The sequence below is a fragment of the Sus scrofa genome, chromosome 1 (assembly GCF_000003025.6).
Source record: "Sus scrofa isolate TJ Tabasco breed Duroc chromosome 1, Sscrofa11.1, whole genome shotgun sequence".
NCBI classification, from domain to species: Eukaryota; Metazoa; Chordata; class Mammalia; order Artiodactyla; family Suidae; genus Sus; species Sus scrofa.
This window is the reverse complement of record NC_010443.5, coordinates 175,863,690-175,879,206: the sequence shown is the minus strand read 5'-3', so window position 1 is coordinate 175,879,206 and position 15,517 is coordinate 175,863,690.

Sequence of the window (15,517 nt, the reverse complement as noted above, 5' to 3'; positions counted from 1 at the left end):
CACACGTTGACATAATAAAAGCCGTCTATGACAAACACACAGCAAATATATAATACTCAATGGAGAAAAGCTGAAAACCTTCCCACCAAAATCTGGAGCAAGAAAGAATGCCCACTCTCACCACTTTTATTCAACATAGTATTAGAAGTCAGACAAACAAAATAAATAAAAAGTATTCAAATTGGAAGAGAAGAGCTAAAGCTGTCACTGTATGCAGATGACATGACACTACACATAGAAAACACTAAGGAATCACCACAAAAACTATGTGAACTGATCAATGAATTCAACAAAGTTTCAGGATATAAGATTAACATTCAGAAATCAGTCATATTTCTGTATACTAACAATGAAATATTACAAAAGGAATACAAAAATACAACACCTTTTAAAATTGCACCCCCCAAAATTAAATACCTAAAAATAAACCTGACCGAGGAGGTGAAAAACTTATATGCTGAGAATTATAAAACATTAATCAAGGAAATTAAAGAGGATTCAAAAAATTGGAAAGATAGTCCATGCTCTCGGGTGGGAAATGGCCATACTACCCAAAGCAATCTACAAAATCAATGTGATCCCTATCAAATTACCCATGACATTTTTCACAGAACTAGAACAAACAATCCAAAAACTTATATGGAATGACAAAAGACCCAGAATTGCCAAAGCAATCCTGAGGAACAAAAACCAAGCAGGAGACATACCTGTCCCAGACTTCAGAAAAACTATGAAGCTACAGTAGTCAAGACAGTGTGGTACTGGTAGAAAAACAGACATACTGACCAATAGAACAGAATAGAGAACCCAGAAATAATCCCAGACACCTATGGTCAATTAATCTTTGACAAAGGAGGCAAGAGTATAAATGGGAAAAAGACAGTCTTTTCAGCAAGTGATGCTGGGAAACCTGGACAGCCGCATGTAAATCAATGAAACTGGAACACACCCTCACACGATGCTCAAAAATAAACTCAAAACGGCTTTAAGACATAAATATAAGACAAAACACCATCAAACTCCTGGAAGAGATCATAGGCAAAACATTCTCTGACGTCAATAGTACAAACGTTTTCTTAGGTCAGTCACTCAAGGCAACAGAAATAAAAGCAAAAATAAACCAATGGGACCTAATCAAACTGAAAAGCTTTTGCACAGCAAAGGAAATCAAAAAGAAAACAAAAAGACAACTTACAGAATGGGAGAAAATAGTTTCAAATGATGCAACTGGCAAGGGCTTAATCTCTAATATATACAAGCAACTTATACAACTCAACAGCAAAGAAGCCAACAACCCAATGGAAAAATGGTCAAAAGACCTGAATAGACATTTCTCCAAGGAAGATATACGGTTGGCCAAGAAGCACATGAAGAAATGCTCAGCATCCCTGATTATTAGAGAAATGAAAATCAAAACTACCATGAGATACCACCTCACACCAGTCAGAATGGCCATCATTAATAAGTCCACAAGTAACAAAGGCTGGAGGGGGTGTGGAGAAAAGGGATCCCTCCTGCACTGTTGGTGGGAAGGTAAGCTGGTACAACCATTTTGGAAAACAGAATGGAGGTACCTTAGCAAACCATACATAGAACTACCATTTGACCCCACGATCCCACTCTTGGGCACATATCCTGACAAAACTTTCCTTGAAAAAGACACATGCACCCACTTGTTCACTGCAGCACTATTCACAATAGCCAAGACATGGAAACAACCTAAATGTCCATCGACAGACAAATGGATTCAGAAGATGCGGTATATATACACAATGGAATACTTGTCAGCCACAATAATGTCATTTGCAGCAACATGGATGGAACTAGTGACTCATCCTGAGTGAAGTAAGTCAGAAAGAGAAAGATGAATACCATATGATATCACTTATATCTGGAATCTAATATACAGCACAAATGAACCCTTCCATAGGGGGAAAAAAAAAAAACTCATGGATACAAACTATTTCATTTGAAGTAGATAAACAATGAGATCCTGCTGTATAACACAGGGAACTATATCCAGTCACTTGTGATGGAACTTGATGGAAGATAATGTGAGAAAAAGAATGTATATGTGTATGTATGACTGGGTCACTTTGCCGTACAGCAGAAATTTAGAGAACACTGTAAATCAAATATAATGGAAAAAATAACAATCATACAATAAAAATACTAAAAGTAACTTAATTTATTAATTTTTTAAAAAAGAAAAAAAAATGAGTAACTTAGAGTTCTTCCTTGTCCTTCCCTCTGGCCTAATTGCACCCTAAACTCAATAACCCATAAGCTAAAGATTAGGCACCTTGAGCACAATTGCCTGTGGGTTAAAGGTTATTAGCACATGATATTTTCCAGAAATCTTCCTAGTTTGTTCTAATCTCTGATCAATATGCCCTTTGCACAAGTACTGTTATTCTAGGCAGTAACCCAGAAAACCACCATCATGATCATGCCAAGATCTCCTGATGTCAGCTTTGATGACTAAGATTCCCCCAAAGAAAGAAGAGTGCTTGCATGCCCCAATCCTGATTCCTATCTGAAACCCTGTTTTCTCCTTTTTATTATAAAAAACTGCACGCAATTCTTTCCATACCATGGACTCAAAACTGTCCTACATTCCTAATGGTGCCAGGATCCTCAGGACACACACAATACAGTTGAATGGGGCCAAAAGGGAAAGTGGTAATTTTCACACAGGTCCCAGGAGAGAAGTCAGATGTATAGCTTGAAGAAAATATTCCTTGAAAGTAAAGATATGAGGTATTTTAGTTCTCATTATAAGTCATTAATTTGATTTAAATTAATGTTTATAAGTTTTCTTAAAGATATCATCAATTGTTACCTTCTACAATTATTGTCTCCTTAAGGGCATAATAATTACCTCAAACATCTTTGAATCCTCTACATTCCCTAGCACACAGTGCTTTTCAGAAAGTGGGAGCTTTAAAGTATTTGTTGAATAAATAATATATTACAAAATAACAAAAACACTTCTTTAGTACCAGGCACCCAGGAAAATTTAGACCTAACAATCAGCTGATACTGGTTCTTGGTGAAACAAGTTTTCAGTGAGTTTGCATTGAACTTTAACCTGTACTTTGAGGAACACTGAATGTCTTTAAAAGTTTTTCAAAATCTGGTCTTAGACATTTTCAACTTTATGCGTTTTTAGATATGTTTCCCCAATTTTTGAAACATCAGTTACCCAGTAGATATATTAAAGCTCTTGTCTTGTTCACATTAAGTAGAAAATTTTACAGGACCATTGTCAGTTGGATAAATATATTTCCACCCCTGAAAATTTCCTACTCCTTTCTGAAATTCTCAGGAGGATTTGTAACAGTAACCTCTTTTTGTTAAGTTTTGATCTTTTCTGGTAATTTCTTATTTCTTTCAGGATAAAATATATTGACAACAGCTTTGATGTCTTTATCTTGCTTTATCCTTTCTTCTTTAAGAAGCAGTTTTTGTTCATTCTTGACTCTCAGGACATGCTTTATGTAACATAAGCATGAAAAGAATTAGAATGGAAATGTATATCCCTTTTTAGAACTGTGTCTATTTACCTAACATAAAAGATAGAGCAGTTTTTCAAAAGCATAGTGGAACAATGCTGTATTCTTCCCAATTTCACAGTAACATCTGAGCCATGACCAAACTATTTGACAAGAATGAATATTAAATCATTCTATAAGAAAGCTAATATAGACCTTTCTTACTGAAATAACAAATTAATGATAAAAGCATTTAAAAATAAAAACTGATATATAATTAAAATATGGCTTAGAAGAGGAGACACAAATTACCAGAAAATAATTTTGAAATGGTTTGATTCTCCAATCTTTAATGACATATGTTTTCATGTCTGCCATGCATTTTCTTTGCTTTGTTCTTTTCCTACCCTAACCTCTTAGGAATTATAAATAATCAACCAATATTTATGGAATAGCTACTACAGGTCTAGAATTATGCTAGACAAAATTATCAATAACACAGAACTTCCACTCAAAAGACATTTTGTTGTTGAAATAATAACATAATGGAGGCAGTAAAATAAAAAATTAAGGGCTAGATCCTATGCCATGGTGAAAAGTATAAGATTTCCAAAACAGGAGATATCCATAGAAACTGAAATATTCTGGGTTAGAATTATTAAAGAAAACATATTCTTAACTGAATATTTAAATATAAACACAGCTAAGTTCACAACTTAACTCCTTAACTAGGCCTAGAGACCATAATGTAATCTGCTCCCTCCTACTTTTCAGTCCTTATTTATGCCTCTCTCTTCCCTCCAGCCACAACTGCCTCTTATTACTCATTGGTGGATTCATGTACATGACTCAGGCCAATGGATTATAAAAAGCTTAAAAAAACAAAGCAAAACACTGAGTTTGAATCTCACATAAGAATTGCTACTCTAAATAACCTTTTATTATTCTCTATAAAAACCCTGGATCGTAAGTTAAGTCTGAAAGCTCTGTGCCAACTTTATATTAAAACCCAAACCAAGGGCGAAAATTTTTCAGAGAGACTGAATGAAATTGTAGATAAAGCAGTCTTTTAGATCACTTGCTTTCAAAATGATAATATTAATTCATTTTCGGATATGCCTAACCCATATAAAAATATTCTGATTCAGAAAATCTGTAGCAACAAAAGAAGAGCAAACTTAAACATTTGTGGAGGTTTGAAGCATGGCCTCCCCCAACATATTTCTGGTCATGTCTATCTTAGCAGTGTAGTGAAGGGCCTACCACAGTGCCTTGCACTTATTAATTACTCAGTAAATACCTATTAAATAAATTGATACATAAGTGAAGAAATGAATATGCTGTGTCATTTGGTTTTTAACCAGGGTGAGGGAAAATGACCTAGGCTTGTAGACTCATAGTTATCCAGTTTTACATGTATAACTAGTATTTGCTAAAAGGTCCACAGATTAGGCCTCATGGAATTTTTAATGTTATATTTCAAACACCCTAATATCCTATTAACTTAGGTTTTAGGAAATGTATTATTATTATTCACTTCTGGGTCATCACCTGATTGAAATCTATCTTATTCTTTGAAAATCAATTTAAAGAAGAAATTGTCTATCAGATCATATCTAGATCCAGCAATTTGACTTTTTGAACTTTATCCTAAAAAAAGAATTGGTCATGTATCTAGAGACTTAAAAGGGTGTTCATTATAGCATTGTCTGTAGAAGAAAAAATAAACCTGAGTCAAACAGAATCATAAGTTGTGACTTATCCAATCATGACCACTGCACTGTGCAGTCAGCAAAAATAAAAATTAATATATTTTAGAAAAGAAGTCATAAAATATTGGTAAGTAAAAAGAGTTTTGGAAATATTACTCTATTTTTAATGTAGATTTATATAAACAGAGGTCAGGAAAAATGAACATTTTCCAATATCAAATCACACTGAAATGTTAAAAGTGATTAGTTCTGGATGGAGGGATTATATATGATTCAAAAAGAACAGTTATCCATTTAAAATTTTTTCTATTATAATCAGTTTTACTTGTGTTATTTCAAAAAGTGACAAAGAAAAAGAAAAAAAACTGATATGACTCCTTAGCTTTTCATGTTTCCCACTTTGATTTGCTTTCTAAGAAGCACAGACTCAAACTTAAAGCCTGTCACTAGCAATATATCATATACTACTATGCCATATAGTTTATATACTAACCTTATAGCTGGCTGCGTATTATCATTACACTCTATTTGTTTTCATCCCGGTTCTTTTGACTCATTTTATCTTTCTATCTCTTATACTTCCTGGTTTCCAATATCATGGCACTTCACCAACAATGTGATTTAGGGAAGGCTGGGTACCAGCTCCAACAGGATACCATAAGGTCAGCATTTGTCTTGGTGAATCCAACACAGTTCAGTCTGGTCTTTAGCCTTGTGGATTCATAAACTGATTTTTATCGGTCTACTAAAAATGGATTTGTCCCTCAAGGACAAGTTCCCAGAGATCAATATAAAGCAGAATGGCAGTATATTAAATCACAGTAAGAAATACATCTGTCATTTATACCGAATATTCATACCGACATGACCAGCTGACTCTCACCCTGTAGGAAAACTAAGAGGGAGCCAACTTGTCAAAAGTTTTCTTGGTTGTCATGGAATCAGGAAAAGGAACACTTTCAATATTAAGAATTGTCTCTCAGTTAAGGTATCTTTAGGCATTCTTATACACTGTAAGAAAGAAATAGCCTTGCCAAGGATCTCATAATTTTAGAGAAACAGTTAGGCATAGTGAAGTGGTTAAGAACATGTGCTTTTAAGATCCTGGTTTCACCATGTTCTCTCAAAGTAAACTTGAACTCTAAGCCTCAGTTTTCTGTAAATTATGTATTTAAATAACAGCTTAGGTGGCTTAAGTTTAAATTGCTTCAGGCTAAAGATTTCCTATACCAAGTATAACTGTGTCAGTAGGAAGTGTTAACTAATTAGGCTATAAATCTAATATGGAAATTTTTAAAATAACTAGAGTCTGTCATATCTCCTCATTCCCATTAGTTATTGGGCTCTCTTAGTGACATCTCAAATAACTTTCAGTCACTTAGTTATTTAAACAGTCTCATTTTCATATTAAGACTTCATCCATTCATTTTGAAGTTTCAAATGCATAGTTATTTGAAGGCTTTCTTTATACCAATAATAGTTTACAGATGATTCCAGAGGAGATAATAAAAATGTGATCCATGTACTGGTGCTGACCTGATAGCTGATATATGGTACTATGCTGTAATAGCACAAGGAGTTTGCACCAGAATGAAAATCAACTTCATTATAAAGCACGATTTGTAGTTAAAATGAAAGAAGTAGACAAATCCAAAATTACAGTTGGAATTTCAATGCTCTTCTCTCAGTAATTAAGAGAAGAAATAGAAAACCAATAAAAATGTAGACCACTTTAATATACTATCATACAAATTGACCTAATTGGTGTTTATAGGGTATGCCACTCAACAAAAGCAAAATGCAAATTCCTACAAGTACACTTGAATAATATTTTGAACTGAGTGAAAATTAAGATATAATGATTAAAATGTATGAGATGAAACTGAGGTTGTGTTTAGAGAAGAATTTATAGCTATAATTGCTTATCCTGGTAAAAAATAAGGATCTAAAATCTTTTTTATTTTATTTTTATATAATGATTTTCATTTTTTTCCATTATAGCTGGTTTATAGTGTTTTGTCAATTTTATACTGTACAACATGGTGACCCAGTTACACATACCTGTAGACATTCTTTTTTCTCACATTATTATGCTCCATCATAAGTGACCAGACTTGGTTCCCAGTGGCTACACAGCAGGATATCATTGCTAATCCATTACAAAGGCAACAGTCTGCATCTATTAACCCCAAGCTCCCAAGCTATCCCACTCCCTACCCCTCTCCCTTGGCAACCACAAGTCTGTTCTCCAAGTCTTTCTTTTCTGTGGAAAGATTCCTTTGTGCCATATATTATATTCCAGATATAAGTGATATTATTTGGTATTTGTCTTTCTCTTTCTGACTTATTTCACTCAGGATGAAAGTCTCTAGTTCCATCCATGTTGCTGCAAATGGCATTATTTTGCTCTTTTTATGGCTGAGTAGTATTCCATTGTGTATATATACCACTTCTTCCTAATCAAATCATCTGTATATGGACATTTGGGTTGTTTCTATGTCTTGGCTATTGTGAATAGTGCTGCAGTGAACATACAGGTGCATATGTCTTTTTCAAGGAATGTTTTGTCAGGATATATGCCCAAGAGTGGGGTTGGCGTGTCATATGGTAGTTCTATGTATAGATTTCTAAGATACCTCCATACTGTTTTCCATTGTGGTTGAACCAGCTTACCTTCCCACCAACAGTGCAGGAGGGATCCCTTTTCTCCACACCCCCTCCAGCCTTTGTTACTTGTGGACTTATTAATGATGGCCATTCTGACTGGTGTGAGGTGGTATCTCATGGTAGGTTTGATTTGCATTTCTCTAATAATCAGGGATGTTGAACATTTTTTCACGTGCTTGTTGGCCATCTGTACAGCTTCCTTGGAGAAATGTCTATTCAGGTCTTTTGAGCATTTCTCAATTGGGTTATTGGCTTCTTTGCTGTTGAGTTGTATAAGTTGCTTGTATATATTAGAGATTAAGCCCTTGCCAGTTGCATCATTTGAAACTATTTTCTCCCATTCTGTAAGTTGTCTCTTTGTTTTCTTTTTAGTTTCCTTTGCTGTGCAAAAGCTTGTCAGTTTGATTAGATCCCATTGGTTTATTTTTGCTCTTATTTCTGTTGCTTTGGGAGACTGACCTGAGAAAACGTTTGTACTATTGATGTCAGAGAATGTTTTGCCTATGTTCTCTTCTAGGAGTTTGATGGTGTTTTTTCTTACATTTAAGTATTGAAGCCATTTTGAGTTTATTTTTGTGCATGGCGTGAGGGTATGTTCCAGTTTCATTGATTTGCTTGCAGCTGTCCAGGTTTCCCAGAAATACTTGTTTAAAAGACTGTCTTATCTAAAATCTTCAACATCCTACTTAAAAAAATAAACTTTAAAATATAAAATTAAATCCAAAGTAAATAGAAGGGGAAAAAATCAAAATTAGAAAATAAAAACATAGAAACAAGAGATATAAAACCCCAGTTAAAATAAAACAAAAGAAGATACAGAATATCAATGTCAATAAAAGAAAAATGAACAAGTCACTAAACAACCTATGGACTGATAAAAGCTAACCTGGGGATATTATGAATAGTTTTTTGCCAATAAATTCAACAGTTTAGATAAATAGCTATCATTAAAGATGAAACTAATTAACTAAAATAACAATAAGAGAAATTTATGAGCAAATTCATGGCAATACTTTTAAAAACCTAAATGAAATTGGAAAATTTCATGAAAGGCACAAGTTACCCAAACTAACACAGGAGAAACAGAAAATCTGTATAGCTCTTATGTGTTATGAAAATTCATTTCAATTTTAAAATACTACCCAAAACTTCAACTCCAGAGGACTTGCCTGGTGAATTCTATCAAGCATTTAGAGAATAATACAATTCTATTCTAACTTAAAAAGGGTGAAATTCTCAACTAATTTTATGAAGACAATGTTACTCTGAAACCAAAACCAGACGGAAACATTAAAATAAAGAAACTGTAGAGAAATGCCACCTCAATAAAGATGCAAATATAGACAAAAAAGTCATTAACAAAACATAAAGAAATCAAATTTAACAATATGAAAAAAAAAATACATCACCAATTGGAGTTTATCCCTAGAATACAAGCCTACCTCAATCTTTGAAAATTAAGTATTAATTCACTTTAAGAACAGACTAAAAATGAACTGCATGATCATCTGATACAGAAAAGTCATACAACAAATTATAATGAACACTGATTATAAATTTATAGCAAACTAATAATAAATGGAAATTTCCTTATAAAGAGCATCTACAAAAAAAAAAATCCACAGTTAACATTATACTTAGTATGAAATACTGAATTCTTTCCCCCCAAAATTAGGAAGAAAGCAAGAATGTCTACTCTCATCACTACTATCCATGATATACTCAAAGTAGTAATCAGCGCAATTCAGTCAGGCAGAGATATAGGCAAACTGATTGGAAAGCAAGAGGTAAAATTTATTTGCAAAGCAAAATAATGGTGTATGTACAAAGCCTTAAGGAACAAAAAGTTATAGATCCCTTAAGGGTGTTTGGCAAGGTCACAGGAAATAAGGTGATCTTGAGAAATGAAAGACAAAAGAAATATTTATCCACACAAAGACTTGTATATAAATGTTCTTAGCAGTTTTATATATAATTACCAAAAATTGGAAAAATCCAAATTTCTATCGAGAATTGAATGGATAAAATGCAGTATATCCACGCACTAACATACAACTTAATAAATAAAACAAACATGAAAATGTTCAATAACATGCAGAAAAACAACAAAAAGACAGGCACAAAAGTATATCTACATCATAACTCCATTTTTATTAAATGCCAGGAAGGACAAATTTAATCTATTATGACAGAAAACTAATCAGTATTTGCTTGAGAGTGGAGTAGAGTCTGACCAGGAAGTCACACAGCTGGAAGGTAACATGTAAGTGGTCCAATCAACAGACTCAGTTAACCCAAAGACTAGGTCATCCCAGTACTGGCACCGGATATATGAGAGAAGAAACCTTTGAAAGTTTTCCTGTTACCAATCATTTCAGCGTTCCCAGATGGGGCCACAGACATCTGGGAAGAAATCAGCCAATCTGGATGTACTGTGTCCAAATACCTGACCCACAGAAACTCTAAGTATAATAAATAATTGTCGATTTACATCACCAAATTTGGGCAATAGTTTTAAAAACCTAAAGGAAATTGGAAAATTTCATGAAAGGCTTGGATTACCAAAAATAACAGGAGAACTAGAAAATCTGAATAGATTTCATGAATTAAGAAAATTGATTTCTGGGAGTTCCTGTCGTGGATCAGTGGTTATCAAATCCGACTAGGAACCATGAGGTTGCAGGTTTGATCCCTGGCCTCACTCAGTGGGTTAAGGCTCTGGCATTGCCCTGAGCTATGGTGTATATTGCAGACATGGCTCGGATCCTGTGTTGCAGTGGCTGTGGTGTAGGCTGGCAGCTGCAGCTATGATCCAACCCCTAGCCTGAGAACATCCATATGTCACAAGTGCAGCCCTAGAAAAAGACCAAAAAAAAAAAAAGGAAAATTGATTTCAGATTTCCCATCATGGCTCAGTGGTTAATGAACCCAACCAGCAACCATGAGGTTGTGGGTATTATCCCTGGCCTCACTCAGTGGGTTAAGGATCCGGCATTGCCGTGAGCTCTGGTGGGGGTCACAGACGTGGCTTGGATCTGGCATTGCTGTGGCTGTGGCATAGGCCGACAGCTGTAGCTCCAATTAGACCCCTAGCCTGGGAACTCCCATATGCCACAGGTGCGGCCATAAAAAGACCAAAGACAAAAAAAAAAAAAAGAAAAGAAAAGAAAAAGAAAAAAACAAAAATAAAGGAAAATTGATTTCAACTTGAGAATAGTCCACAAAAGGTAACTCCAGGCCCAGATGGTTTACCTGATAAATTTTATTCAGCAACAAATACAAATGAACTACTAATACAGGCAGCAACAAGGATGAATCTCAAGGGTACTATGCTAAGTGAAAAAAAGTCAGAAATAAAGCCTATATATTGATTCCATTTATATGAAATGCCCATAAAAGGATAATTTATAGAGACAGAAAGTAGAACTTTATGGAACCAGAGATCACCTTCATAAGGGAATTTTGGGGAGTGATCAAATTGCTCTAAAACTGAATTGTGGTGATGGCTGCAGAACTTCATAAATGTACTAGAATTCCTTGAATACATACTCATAATAGATAACTTTTACAGTGTGAAAATTATAGCTAAGAAAATTATGGGAACAAAATTATTAAAAAAAAAATCTTGGGAAAAAATAACCAAAAAAAAAAAAACAGGAAAATACTATACCAAAAGAAATCTTAGACCACAGTATTAATAGCCAAATAAATACAGTATGTGAAAACTGATGATGATTTTTCTGTAATTTTCCAAAAAAGTATTAAAACTTTGACACACTGCATTCAAATACTATTTTAGATTTCATCCAATCTCCTGTATGATCATTATTTATTGAAACTACCCCTAAAATATTGGTGCTTAAGTTGCAGTCATTTCCCCAATTTTATTCATATTTTCCTGTATCACAATTTTTCCTCATTAGTTTTCACAAAGTCAAATGATTAAGAGTTCTAGGATTTTTGTTTTAGAAGAGGTAAACTAAAGCTCACAGAAGTGGAACAAATTTACAAACATGACTCTAGTGGGTTTCTTAATTAAGAATATCAAACCAAATATCCCTTAGGCACATTGCCTTTCTGGTGCTCAATTAGATATATTTTCATTTCAGATACAAGATTTTTTATTGCCCATACTGTCCTTATTAGTTAAAAAAATATACATATTCCCGCACATACAAAAAGAAGATTAAATCACACTTTTCTGATAGCTATGTTATCTTCAGTTTTTCTGGGCTGTGTGGGTTTATGTGTGTATGTGTATGTGTGTGTGTGTTATAGTTGTAATCAACTGCTCATTGACGCCATGGCAGAGATTAGAGACAAAGCCAAATGCACTCTGGTCCAGGGCTATAAACAGAAGATGACACCAAGGGGAGAGAGCCTGCGTAAGATAACAATTCAGTAGGGCAGCACTTTCTGTCAGGTCATAATTATGAATATTTTTATGATCCTCCTTGAGACTTCAGTAACTCTCCTAATCAGTCTCAAAAGTTATCTGTGGGACTTGAGCAAAGCAGCAGAGGAAACCATACGAACACTCTATGATGGTTGCTTTCTTCCAGAATGCATAATTCAAGTTAAGCTTCACTACCCAGCCAATTGAAAAATGGACAGAGAGATCAATCCCTGAGAGAAATAGATTCATACATATAAGTACCCATGGATTTTGAGGGTAAAGGATTTTTCTTATGTATGGCATAAGAAAGAAATAATCTGACATATCTTCCTGATATCTTAGAAAAACAGCACTAGAGCTTACATTGGAGAGAAAAGGGGTAGGGGGGAGGAGAGAGAGAATTAACAGAGAAGGAAACAGATTATATAACTTTTCAGTTTTAATTGCTTTGGTCTTGATCTTGCACTAAAATAATGTGTCTTGTTGCACAGAAAAAATTCCTTAACAAAAAGGAAGAGAAAAATAGTGGAAAGCTTCCATGAATAATCAATAGCTGCTATATATACTTAAATAATTATCATTATAATTCATTTTCTTTTCTTTTGTGAAAGGTAAACAGTAGCAATATGGATTGCATACAGCAAAACATAGCAGAATTAGGGAGAAAGTCTCAAAGGATTAAAATTATATGTGTTCATATAAAAAATAGATAAAAGTGGACTCTGACTGAATCTAAATCTATCAAGATAATAAATACAGAGAGGGGGGTAAATTTTCATTTAATTCTGCTTTGCTCCTGCACATATATATACATTGACCTAGGACACCATGAACTGAGATGAAAGAAATTAACTCATAACCCCATTAGGTCAGACAGGGAGCATTAAGAAAGAAAAGCGGTGTAAAAAAGCATTTTCTCTCTAAGTAAACCTATATAAATTACCTTTCATGACACTACCCAGAATACCATGGAGAGAAAATGCTTTCGGTTAAGGGCTTCCTCAGTAAATGATACTTAGAAATGTTGACTAACTTATGAAGACAACTTTTCCCTCCCTCACTGAAATAACTGAAATTGTGGCAGGGAGCTATGAGAGGTTAAACTGTTATCATGTCACAAAAATATCTTGGTTACCCAGCATGATTCACAGAGCTCCAGAAAGTGTTAGTCCAGATCTGAAAATAACAGAGAAAAGAAAAACTATTAACACTTCATTTGCTCAGAGTAGTGGACCTTTATTGAAACTATTTTGGCAATTAAGAGAGTAATAACTTGGAGTTCCCATCGTGGCTCAGCGGTAATGAACCCAACTAGCATCCCTGGCCTTGCTCAGTAAGGATCCAGCATTGCTGTGAGCTGTGGTGTTGGTCATAGATGTGGCTCAGATCCTGCACTGCTGTGGCTGCGGAGAAGGCTGGCAGCTACAGCTCCCATTAGACCCCTAGCCTGGGAACTCCCATATGTCTCGAGTGCTGCCCAAAAATACAAAAAAAAAAAAAAAAGGAGAAGAAGAAGAAGAAAAGAGAGAATACTGTAACTTGACAAAAAGGCTTAGCTTAAAAGAAGTAATTTGTCCACATCTTGGCCACTTTGAGATAAACTAAGAGAATGTGAGAATCGATGTGCCGTAGTAGCAAAAATCTCCACATCTTAATTTGTCTATGTCATTAGATTATTTTTTTTTGATAGTCATAATTTCTAGACAGGAAAAGAATGTCAAACCAGACATTTTGAGAAACACAACAGCTTCAGTATGGCTCATTATTATAGTAACATCACTATTCCAAGTCAAACTGTCTTAAACCAGGCAGAGCCATAAGTTCCTAATGCAATTCCAGTAGTGTTGATCAAGGACAAATGCCTAATAGCTTTCTTTTCAAGACATCTTTTTACCAACGACTTTATATACACAGAAAATACCAACTGAAATTTACACACCAAAAGTTCAAACATAAACCTGAATAAGAATTATCTAAACAGAATCCATCAACTCTCCCTACAATCAAGGCCCTTTCCCAACCTTCCAATTACCATCAGCAGCAGACTCCCCTCTCCTCCTAGCTTGATTGCCCTTCATAATTAATCAAACACCTGTCTATTTCTCCTTGGAAATAAACTGTGGTCTGTGAATGACCTGCATCTGAATTATCTTGAGTCGTTAAAATACATATTTCTGCGTCCCACTCCAAACCTATCGAATCTGAACATGTGGAACAGAATCCCTGGAATTTGCATTTTAGAGCACTCCATCAGTACTATCTTGTAGTCCAGAGTTTCAAAATAATCCAACTGAACATTGCTTTTTTTCTTTTTTTGGCTTTTTAGAGCCGCACCCTGGGCCTATGGAGGTTCCCAGGCTAGGGTCTAATTGGAGCTACAGTGGCCGGCCTACGTCACAACCACAGCAGTCAGATCTGAGCCGTGTCTGTGCCCTCACCACAGCTCACAGTAACACCAGATCTTTAACCCACTGAGCAAGGCCAGGGATCAAACCCGAAACCTCATGGTTCCTAGTCGGATTCATTTCTGCTACGCCACGACGGGAACTCCTACTTTTTTTTTTTAGCCTTGCTTTTTAATTCCTCCTGAACTTCTCTAGACTGAATTCTTGGACCACTCAAGAAGCTGATAATAGTTTGGCAGCATATCTCTTTGCATCTACTGCCTTCTCCAGAATCCCCCTGCATCCCACTGTGTAAAAATGTCAACATATTTTTCATTAAAAATCCTTTCTGCTTAAAGGATTTTTCTTTATTATTATTATTATTATATTTTAAGACAAATCCAAATATCCCAGCTCAGCATTTAAGAACTTATATGAAAAGACCCCAGTGTGTCCCCAATGACATTTTTCATGGCTTCTAGAGTTCCTCTGATTAGATTAACTCCAACCTTATTTCTTACATGTCCTCATCTTTTCCATCTCCATTTATTTGTTTTTCTCTTCACATACCCTAAAGCTCTTCCTAATTTTCCAAAATCTGATAGTCCTGCCAAGGAGGATATTCAAAATTAACTTCTTTAAAGTGGGAAGGGGTATATCAAAATGCCTTAAGTTGCTAGACAGATTCCAAAAATCCTAGTTAGTACCATTCCCTACTATGTTATATGTAACAAATTTATTTGATAAATACAAAATAATATACCAGACACATGGAACTTTACAAAAATTCAATAAAGACTAATTTATTTTCTTCACTCTGTAATTTATTCTATATTATGACAGTTATATGGTCTTTGTCTTCAT